This window comes from Acomys minous (genome assembly GCF_964271855.1).
Source record: "Acomys minous genome assembly, chromosome: 17".
NCBI lineage: Eukaryota > Metazoa > Chordata > Mammalia > Rodentia > Muridae > Acomys > Acomys minous.
In genome coordinates, this window is record NC_140500.1 from 9,560,912 (window position 1) to 9,572,491 (window position 11,580).

Sequence of the window (11,580 nt, forward strand, 5' to 3'; positions counted from 1 at the left end):
TGGCTAGACTGGTCAGATCAGAGAAGGCAAGGATCCAGAACCTGGGCAGAGCCAGAGCTGGCACAGATGGTCAGGGTAGGTGCCAGCCATAGAACAACCATCAGGAAAGCCTTGAGACGGTGTCTTGGGGAAAGTGGACTTACGGCTGCCGATCTGACCTGGTAGTTGGGTCAGGGCCCAAAAGTGGGGGCTTCGGCCATTAAAACCAACAAAAGCAAGAACAAAATATCTCATTTAACAGACAGGACTTGGTCATTGTCCAAGCAGGTTAGATGATTAACCCACGGGAACAGAGCTTATTAAACATTCCCATAGCAGAAATGGCTTAAAATTTGGTACTTTGGGGTGGAGCTGAACTGACGGATGGAAAATAAATGGCTGAAAATTAGAAGAGTCTAAAGGAGCCAAGTAAGTCATTACAAATGAAAGGTTTTGTGAATGACTGACTGGAGAATGGGAAAGGATTTTGAAATATATAGGAGCGAAATGAAAGGTCTTCTTGGTCTGTTACATGTTAACACAGAGATACGAACAAGTAACTTTAGATCTGGTTAATTTTTTTTAAGCCTTGGGGGTACTTCGTTGAGTGTTCTGTCTAGAAGTCCCTTTATGGACTTAGAGCTCCATTTCTACAGGATGCATGGGATTGGGATTACAACCAAACAAGACCATCTGTGGAATGGCTGCAAAAGCACGGGCTTTTGTTTTCTAGGCAGCTGAATCCAACTAGTACACACACTGGATGCCTTGGATGAAGTGGATTTATTCTGTCACAGTTCTGGGGGCTTGATGTCAGGTGTCTGCAGCAAACGGTTCTGTCTGAGGAGTGATATTTTTCCATGCCTCTTCTCTAGCTTCTGCTAGGTTTCTGGCAATCTTTGGTCTTCCATGGTTTGTAGATGTATTAGTGACACCTCTGCCTCTATAGTCACATGGTCACAGTCTTTTCACCATGGGTAAGCATGTCCCCTGGATATTCTAATCATAAACCATAAGGACCTCATCTGAAATGCAGATATCTTTAATCATTCTATTTGAAAACAAGGTCACCTGTTAGGAGACTGGAGATTGATGCCCAGCCTAGGGGGCTGTGTGCTGTGACTCCCTTGGGGTTCATATCAGATATCTTATGTATCAGATATTTGTGTCACGATTTGTAAGAGTAGCAAAATTGTAGTTGGGAAGGAGCAATGAAATAATTTTTCTGAAGCTGGGCATGGTGGCACACGCCTTTAATGCCAGCACTAGGGAGGTAGAGGCAGGTGGATTGCTGTGAGTTTGAGGCCAGCCTGATCTACAAAGCAAGTCCAGGACAGCCAAGGCTAACACAGAGGGACTCTGTCTCGAAAAACATAATAATAATAATAATAATAATAATAATAATAATAATAATAATAATAATAATAATAATTTTCTGGTTGGGGTTCACTATAACACGAGGTTGCAGTGGTCAGAAGGTTGAGACTCACTGCTCTGCTAGATCTAGGAAGGTTATGCTCTTCTGGATGAACCTTAAAGAAAAGACCATAGAGGATAACAGGGTTAATCTGTGGGCAAGGCAAGGGGGAGTCCTCAGGCTGGTAAGCCTAGAATATTCTGTTACTCCATGTCTAGTTATGTGCATCTATTTCTTAAGGAAGTTAAACACATGTGTGCATATATACATATGTATTATATATATTATATATCATAGATACAGATACTTATAAAAATGCTTTGGAGGAAGATTTCCCCATCCTGCAATCTGTTCCTCATTTACTGTCATTTCTAAATGTTTTCAACAAGAGTGATGGGCATGCCAGCTGTGATGATGTAATGATTGAGAGAATCCAGAATAAGTGGTGTGAGGAGAGTCTCCTTTCCAAGTTTATAAATACAGGAGGAAAATTTCAAATGCTCTGGTGGTCACAGCCGAGACAGATGGCTGCTTTCCTGCCACACCCAAATAAATCACACCCGTCACAACTTAAAAACGACTGGGCAGAAGGACTTGCCACTATATACGAATGAAATATGCATCTCTTAGTCACTTTACTAGCACTAAAAGGTTGGTAATAGACTGGCTCAGTGTGAATGAACTCCAACGATGATTTGGTGTAATCAAAACTCACTCACTACAATTCTCAACGCTGTAAGTCTGGACAGGCTTACAGAGTCTGCAGGAGGGGATCTTGGAGGACAACCGCAAGATCTAATGGCATAAAAAAAAGCATTTATTTCTTGTTCATATGTTTACTGGTCAGATGGAGTTCAACTGTTCAGTTCCTGGGTAAGGAGTGCTCTTGGGTCTCCTGTATGCACATTGCTTCCTGTGTTGGGTCACAGGGTCTTCCAAACAGCACACAGATGACAAACACAACTGCAAAGGCACGGGTCTCAAGTTTTCGCGTGTTACTTCTGCTGAGTTCTTATTGGCCAAATCAGTCACATTGCCACAGGCAGCGCTGAGACAGTATGGAAGTATATGTCCCTTTGCCCCGTGGAAGGAGGAAGATTTGAGAGGAGAGATTTGATTTGAGTTAGTCCATGAACATTGGTGTCATGATCACTAAGCCCGCAATCATGGTTAGCTAAGGTCTGGTCTCACTACACCGTTCTAGGTCTCTCTCACACAACTCTCTTCCATCTTTCTTTTTAAAAAAATAGAAAAAATGTTCTATTATGCATTGACAATTATACACACACATACACATATATGCATATATACAAACATGTGTCTTGATCATATAGGTCTCCAACTCTACCTCCCAACCTCCTAGACGACACCTCCAACATATCCCCTTCTGCCCTCTTTTCTTTTTTTGTAACCTACTAGGTCCAGTCACCGTGCCTTGTTGTCTTGACCTTGGACAGGTGGCAATAGGTGCAGTGAGTTCATGAGGATAATGGCCACGTCACATCTGGAAGACATTGCTTAGGTCAGAAGGACTCTTACATTCTTCCCAGTCTCTATTCCTCAGTGTTCCCTGAGTCTTGTGCCAAGTGGTGAGGTGGTGGGGTAGCAGGATCAAGGGATGGTGGTTGTTAATCTGGATGTCCCACTTAGGGCTGAACACTCAATAGTCACTTATTCTTAGCATTTTGACAGGTTATGAATCTGCTGACCACGGCAGAGAGGAGTTTCTCTGACCAAGGTAGAGGGTAGCACTAACCTATGTGCATCAATATAAATATTCAAAAGGTAGTTTGAGAATATGCATTTAGTAAAACTATAGTAGGCCACCGCATAAGGCCTATGACCTTGCTAACCATGGGTTTTTGTCTAGGCCTTCCGTACCAGACATGAATTCCCTCCTGTGGAGAAGGGCTCAAATAGAACGTAAAAGTAGCTGGCTGCTTCTGTAACCTGTGGACCCATGTTGCTCAGCAGGTCAGGATTTAGTATTTGGGGTTTGCTGCTGGGGGATACCATTGATAATCCGCACCCCGCCACCCCCGCCACAGAAAACCAAGGAGACCAGGGAGGAAGCTTCTGGTTAGTTTCAGCTTGATTTCTCTATGTCCAATTATCAAAGTAAGTCATGTCTTACCATCTAGTTCTGTGGGCAACTATGAACAATTATAACAGCCTGTTTGTTTTGGGAGGCCTGGCACTGAGATTTTCATTTGATAATTGTGGGAGAAAAATTATCCAGCCATTCAGGGGACCTCCGTTAAAACGTCTTATTTTATCATATTACTTTTTAGTTGGCCTACAAAATAGCGGGTTTCTATAAGGGTTTTCCGTTCTTTTGGTTAATCTATCCCAATCCTTTCCTCTCTTCTGTTCCCTCATCCCAATCACCAATTCAACTTCTAACTGCCTGCCTGCCCCACAGCGTATGTGTTCTGCTGTCCCCTCACCCCTTGGTACCTCTTCTTATCCCCCTCTCATAGGGCCTTTCCAGTTTTATGACCTTCATAGATGCTCCATATTAAACACACGACTCTAAAACTTCAAAGCTAGAGTCGCACATGAGAGAGAACACTCAGCATCTGTCTTTCCGGGCCTTGGTCACTTCACCTAGTATATGTGGCGGTTTGAACGGGAGTGGAGTCACATTTGAATGCTTGGCCCATGGGCCGTGGAACTGTGAGGAGGTGTGAGACGGTCGGAGAGGTGTGGCTTTGCTGGCGGAAGTGTGTCACTGCGGAGGCAGGCTTTGAGGTCTCGTATATACTTAAGCTAGGCCTAGTGTGGCAGTCTGCTGCTGCCTGCGGATCAAGATGGAGAACTCTCAGCTCCTTCTCCAGCACCATGTCTGCCTGCGTGCCGCTCTGCTTCCCACCATGATGATAATGGACTAAGCCTCTGAACCTGTGAGCCAGCCCCAATTCACTGTTTTCCTTTATAAGAGTTGCTGTGGTCATGGTGTCTCTTCCCAGCAATAAAACCCCAGCTTAAGACAGTATAATATTTTCCAGTTCCTTCAATTTTCCTGCAGTCTTCATAATTTCATCCTTCTTTATAGTTGAGTGAAATTCCCTTGTGTATACACACCACATTTTCACTATGTAGTCATCAGGTGATGGACACTGAGGCTGATTTCGTTTCCTAGCTACCTTAATTCCGTTGTGATCAAACAGGATACAAGGAACTATTTCATTTTTTTCCTATTTGCTAAGACTTAGTTTGTGCCCTAGTATATGATCTGTTTTGGGAAAAATTTCATGGGCTGCTGAAAGAATGTGTATTCTTCAGCATTTGGATAGAACATTCTGTGGAAATCTGTTAAGTTCTTTTGATCTATGATGTCATTTGATTCAGATGTTTCTCTGTTTATACTTCATCAGGATGACCCATCAACTGCTTAGAATGGAGTATTAAATTTACTCATTACGATTGTCCTAAGGTTGACTTGCAACTTTGCCTCTATTTTTACTTTTTGAATTAAATTACATTTTATGTGTATGGGTAGTTTCCCAGCATGTATGCCTGGTGCCAGTGCAGCTCAGAAGACGGCATCAGATCTCTTGGCACCAGAGTTATAGATAGCTGGAACCCTCCTTGTGGGTGCTGGAAATTGAACCTGGGCTCTCTTACCAATAAGCTGCCTCTCCAGCCACCCATTTGTATCTTTTAATTGAAAAAATTAAGAACATTAACATTCAGAGTTATTACTGATTCCTGCCATTTTGCTGGCTTCCTAGCATTTTATCCTTTCCCCCCCTTGTTTACTTAGTTAATTCTAGCATGTTCTATTCTTTTCTGTGGCCTCATGGGTGGGTTCGAGTTCCTTTTCAGTCTGTAGGATATTATCAGATGTCATCTGTACAGATGGCTTAGTGGTCAGACATTCCTTTTCCTTATTTTTATCATAGAAAGTTTTCCCCCACTTCAGCTATAATGGCTGGCTTTGCTGGGTACGTACAGTAGACTGGATTTGGTCACTGGTGTCTTTCAGACTTTTAAAGGTGAGGTTGAATAATGAATAATAACTGCTGTTATGAAGAGACTTGATACCCTATGAGCATATACAGGGGGAGAAAGTCCCCCTCAGCCACAGTCATAGGGGAGGGGAGTAAGGGGAAACCCCCCTCAACTGAATGCTCCTCCTTATAATTCTTGTGTATCTTCCTCTCCATCCTCCTGACTTCCTCTAACTCTCTGTTTTTTCCTATGTTGACTCCCTATCAACTGGTTGCTTGCTCCATCTCTTGACCTAGGGTTAACTTTATTTAATTCTGTTTATAATACACAAGCAGAAAGCTCTTGGATTAAAGGCGTGTTCTAGGGCTGAGCCACATCATCACAACTAGAAACTATTCCCCCCCCCCTCCCCCCCAGGAAACAACACAAGTGCGACCAAGTATCCTACAACAACTATTCTTTTTATTTTCATTTTTTTCCTTTTTGTTTTTGGAAACAGGGTCTCACTACGCAAACCAAGCTGGCCTGGAACCCAGGGGCCTGGCTGCCTCTGCCCCCTGAGGCTTGGGATAAAAGGTGCCTTCCACTCCTCTTACCTGTGCGCCACGGCTTGTCTCCTGTTGTCCTTTTGCTGGCTGTCTTGATTCTCACTCCACAAGGAGGGAAGGGAAATGGATCTGGAAGTTGAGGCAGGAGGATTGCAAGTTCAAGGCTTGCCTCATCCACAGACTGAGTTCAGAGTCAGGCTGGACAGCTGAGAGAAACCTATCTAAAAAAAAAAAAAAAAAAAAAAAAAAAAAAAAAATATATATATATATATATATATATATATATATATATATATATAATTAGTTCAGTGATGGCACACTTGACCTAGGTGCCTTATTGTCTGTAGGACTGTTTGACCCGCCCCATCACTGTGCCTTGTGGCATTAGTTGAACCATATTTAATGAACGGCTATAACTGGCAGAGTTTTATTGACTACCGTCCACCTTCCCTCAGTGAGGTAAATCAAAGAAATGATGTCACATAAATGGATGTAGAACAGTTTGTTTGAACTTACAGCCCACATTTAAAGGTATGCACATGTATTTTCATAACTGCAGTGCTGGGGATAAGAACATCCAACATGCAGACGAGGCACCTGCCATGTTGGAAATGCGGCTATGGGGCTGTGTGGGACTGAGTGAATTTCGGGAGTCTGGGTTTCAGGTGACTGCTGTGCAGGCTGCCTGCCCCACACAGATGAAAGCTGATTTCCATCCGTTCCATCCATCTTCATTTTCCTTCTGTGAATAAAAAATATTCAGGCAATTTTAGAAAGACTTCCAACATGCCACAATCACTTTGTGTTTCCTACGCCCAGCAGCCTTCCCCTCACATTCTCCTTTTTCAGCTCTCAGGTCCATGAAGTGGATTATAATTACATTCTATTATATTAGAAACCTGCTCATTATTTCCCCAACTCTAACTCAATTAGCCATATGTTACAGGTAGCCAATACAAGGGCTGTCAAATGCTAGCAATTACCAAGAGGAAAAAAGATAGTATGGCCAAAACTAAATACACACACATACACATACATACATATTAATACTTAATTTTGTATGTCCTTGAAATAAAGGGAACTCCCAATTGTGAAGCATTCAGCAGCATTTGATCTATTTATTCATCAGTCACCCTCATGGAAAGCTCTGGAAACAGCCTTTCTTTCATACACAAGGGACAGACTATTGAGGCCACAGAGCAAAAAGGGTCTAGAAGATGAAATGAGCAAATATGTAATTCTGTTTACATTCGCTGTCTCCACAATGAAGAGAAATCAATAGGTTTACAGAATATGGTAATTGTTCTTTTAAGTAAAGGTTTCCTGAAAGGAAGTCCTTCTACTGGAGGAGCTGATGATTCCCAATAAGTGACGTATTCTTCAGGGAGGTTTCCGTGCTTAATGAAGGCTGCGCTGGGTCAGCAGCACAGTGGGACAGCGTGAGAAGGTCACTGTCAAATCCATCCCACCTCAAAAAGGGCAGAATGAAATTTAAGCCTTTGAAATTCAAAGCTGGGGTCATTCAGAACTTTTCTTCTCCTGTGACAGGCTGATTTGTTAGAGGAAGGGTGTTGGGCTACCTGGGGGTTGAGAACATTTTAAAAAACAGTTCAAAGAAAATGAGCATTGAAGCATGTGGTTCTTGAGTAAAACCTCACATAATCAGGTGGACCCGAGAGGGGACACGCTGCTTTATTAATTTTCAGCTGGTCTACTCGTTCATGCTCTTCTCTGTAGAAGAGGGAACTGGGTTACAGCATGGCCACTCTCCATTTAAAATGGCGCTGATTTCAATGGCAGGCTGGCCTCCCGTGCTCATGTCTTCATAGGCAGGCCCTCTTACAATCCAGATCATTTTCTCATTAGTTCTTCAGGGAGTGTTTCTTCATGGTGGGCTTGAGTGCTTTATCCCACTGTCATTTAAGTGTGTCAAACTATGTCACATCAACCCACTTTCCACAGGAGGTTTCTCTAGTCTGAAAACTATCTTCATTAATGAGTCCTCTAGCATTTGGCTTACTTTAAAATGCCTAAAAAAAAATGCCTATCTGGCCTCAAAAATAAGCCATTCCCTCGACTATTAGGTCTGACCACAGAAGTTCATTCCTGAAGCTAGCATGCACTTCAACAAAAAAGCAGGCCATCTTTTCCTCAGAAAACCCTTGGTTTGCAGTTCAGTTCTAAGGAACACATCCAAGGTCCCATTGCTAGTGCTGCAGGCATGGCTCAATGGTGAAGAGCCACGGATGCTCCTCCAGAGGATCCAGGCTGGCTTACCAGCACCCACACGGTGGCTCTCAGCCATCTGTAACTTCAGTTTCAGGGGATCCATTGTCATCTTGTGACATCTTGTACCAGGCTCATATGTGGTACACAGAACGTACATGCCAGGAAAGCACCCACACATATAAAAATAAGTTAGTAGAAAAAGAATCCCATCGACTTGACACCTTTTGCTGTAGACAGATCACTCACTTACTCTACTAGTTTTGAAGTTTGGGTCAGAGAAAAGCAGAAAATGAGGGGAAATGAACATTTTTAAGTACAGAGTCACATTGTATGTATATATTTTTCACAGACACATAGATATGTGTGTATAGTAACACGGCGGGGGGGTAACACCTATCAGGTGTGATTAAAACTGAAGAAACCAGTGAAGCTACTAGAATTCAGATGTGACCTTTAGCATTTCTACCTTCTGAGGTTAATGGACTGGGAAGGCGTCTTGCTAAGAAGTCAGGGTATGAGTCTTGAACTTTTATGAGCTTCAGCCATGGGGCTGGCTCTCTACGAGTAAAAGCTCTTCTTGTCAAGTCTGATGACCTGAGTTCAATCCCTGGACAAGGTGGAAGAAGAGACCCAATTCCACTCCCGTGGACATGACCACCCTCCCACACCCAATAAATATATATTACAAAAAATAAAACTAAAGCGCTTCCTTCTTGAATCTTTGGTTAGCATGTGCAAAGCCCTGGATTCGAATCCCAGCAAGGCCTAAAACTGGGATTGGTGGCACACACCTATGATCCTTGCAGTTTCTGAAGGAAGAAACAAGAAGATCAGGAGTTCAGGGCCACTCTCCACTTCATAATGAGTTTGAGGTCCTCCTGGGATACATGAGACCTTTGCCTTAACTTAAAAGCATTAACAGAAACAGAATTTCTTTCCACTAGGCTTTCAGCTTTAAGAGCTTGCACTTTATCTTCCATGTGTGTTTGCATGTCTTGTGTGTGAGTGCATGTGGAGGCATGATGCTGATGTTGGGACTCAGCCTTCTTCTTATTCGTTGAGTCAGGGTCTCCCAGGTAAATCTAGAGCACCTCTGTATCCACAAAATGCCTTCCTAGTTCAATGACAAAAAAAAAAAAAAAAAAAAGTTAAAGGTCATACCTGTATTCTTGCAGCCTTATTGGTTTCTTCCCTTCTCGTGGTAGCAGATGGATGTTTATTCTATAGTCATGTCTATGTGTGTGTGAATGCTTGGTCTCAGGAGCCTGTCTGCTCTGGGGATCTCCCATGTCTGCCTTTACATGGGTTCCAGGGATCCAAACCCGAGTTCTTAGCCTAGCACAGCAAGCGCTTTAACCACGGAGTCAGGTCTCTCTAGCTCCTGCACTTTAACTTCAATAACATAATAAGCATGGCGAAGGAGGCGATGGTTGCCAAAGCCGGTGTGTCCAGTGCCTATTGAGGACGGCGAGAGGCTCAGTGGTACAATGGTAGCTTACCAGGCTTTAGGGCTTCTTCCCGCTGTGGCTGCCATGGGGGCAGTGGCTCTGTTGATGGGTCTCACTGTGTTGGATGTGCAACCAGCAGGTCTCCATGCCGAAGCAGAGCTCTCCTATGGAGTCTCCAGGAAACACAAACGGAGCAGCTGATGTATTTTCTCTACTTAGGAAGTGTTAATTAAAGCTACACGTGGTAGCTTTAATGTTTGCCGTTCTTTCTCCTCTGGAACCCTTACAATTTGCTTCGCACAAAAGTCTGAAGTCTCTCCCTAAGTCACTGAGATGATAGCTCTAGCGAAGAATGCAGAGTCACCCTGTGACACAGGAAGGTTTAAGGTGTAAAAGGAGAAGGCTGAATTTAATGGGCCAACTGGTTTAGGTCATATTTTAAGCTTTGAAATTAAAATACATACAAGACGCATAAAACAAAAATGTGTTGTGTAAATAAAGACTGATGTAGCCACACCCTGCATCCCAAAGCATCTGTTCAACCCTCCATCTCCCTGCAGAGATAACGGAGGTTACCTCTTTGTTTACTTTAGAGTTTTAGCACTAGGTACACATTGTCAAACTCTGCAATTAATTTTTTTTCTGCTTCAAATTTTGTAGTAAACGAGATCATGTAGTATGAGTGCTTTCATGACTAGCTCTTATGCTCAACATATTTACCAAGTTTATGTTAATTTCTGATGAGACTGTGCTATTTTTTCTTCTTCTTCCACATTGGTTTGTAATCTTTTGTTATAAGTGAGTCTACAATTCATTTGCTTAATTTATTGGTTTTTCTTTTTTTCTTCAAGATAGGGTTTCTCTGTAGCCTTGGCTGTCCTAGACTCACTTTGTAGACCAGGCTGGCCTCAAACTCACAGTGATCCACTTGCCTTTGCCTCCCGAGTGCTGGGATTAAAGGCATGTGCCACCACGCCCAGCTTAATTTATTGTTAATAAGCACCTGTGTTTCCATTTGAGACAAGATAACCAAATAATACAAGAGCTCTCTCTTCAGGGCTGGAAATGTGGCTCAGTTGAGCACTGGCTTAGCATGTGTAAAGGCTTTGTGTTCAGCCTCCCAGCACTGTATAAAAACCAACCAACAACCCAAATCAAAACCAAAGCCCAAACCAATTTAAGTGGCTCTTATACCTGTGTTCACAGTGACAGACATCTACACTTGTGGGTTTAGCCATCTCTGTAGACACTAGGTGTTACCAAACTATTTTCCAAGCATTTGTACTAATTATTGTTGTGGTTGTTATTGTCACTAAGTCTCTCTCACTCTGTAGCTCAGGCTGACTTGAACTAACAGCAACTCTCCTACCTCAACTTCCTCAGTGTTGCTTTACAGGTAAACCACCACACTCAGTGTGGGTTATACTAATTTTATGTGAAAATGAGAGTTTTTGGTTTCTGGTGCTTTATATTTACCTCATTATCAGTCTTACTTTTAGTTTTTTTATTTTTATTTTTTCCTGTTACTGTTGTAGCATCTGGTGCAATTTAAATTTAAAATTTTTATGATTTATTTATATATTTTAAAAATGTATATGTATGTATGTGTGTGTGTGAGAGAGAGACACACACAGAGAGATGAAAGGATGAGGGAAGAGAGAGAGAGAGAGAGAGAGAGAGAGAGAGAGAGAGAGAGAGAGAAAGAGAATGCCAAGTGTGTGTAGGTGCCCAAGACAGTGCTGCATCCCCTTAACTAGAGTCAGAGATGATTGTGAGATGCTTAATGTGGCCACTGGGAACTAAACTCAGATCCTCTGCCAGAGCAGTACATGCTTTTAATCCTTGCACCTTCCTTTGGGTTCTTATTACTTTATTGTTATTGTGTGTGTGGATGTGTGGACTTATGTGTGTGCATAATACACACATGGTACAAGTGTGGACATCCGAGGACAGCTTTTTGTAAATCAGTTTTCTTCTTCCCCTGTTAGGACTTAGGTTAATGGGC

General features: G+C 42.6%; 1 long non-coding RNA gene across 1 annotated transcript in view; it reads left to right on the forward strand.

The window, feature by feature from the left end:
- Positions 1–2,837: 2,837 nt before the first annotated feature.
- Positions 2,838–11,580, forward strand: part of LOC311588545 — a 175,170-nt gene continuing 166,427 nt past the window's right edge. Inside the window, exon 1 of the long non-coding RNA XR_014776249.1 lies at positions 2,838–2,918. This is a non-coding gene — a long non-coding RNA (uncharacterized lncRNA). The remainder of the gene's footprint in view (positions 2,919–11,580) is intronic.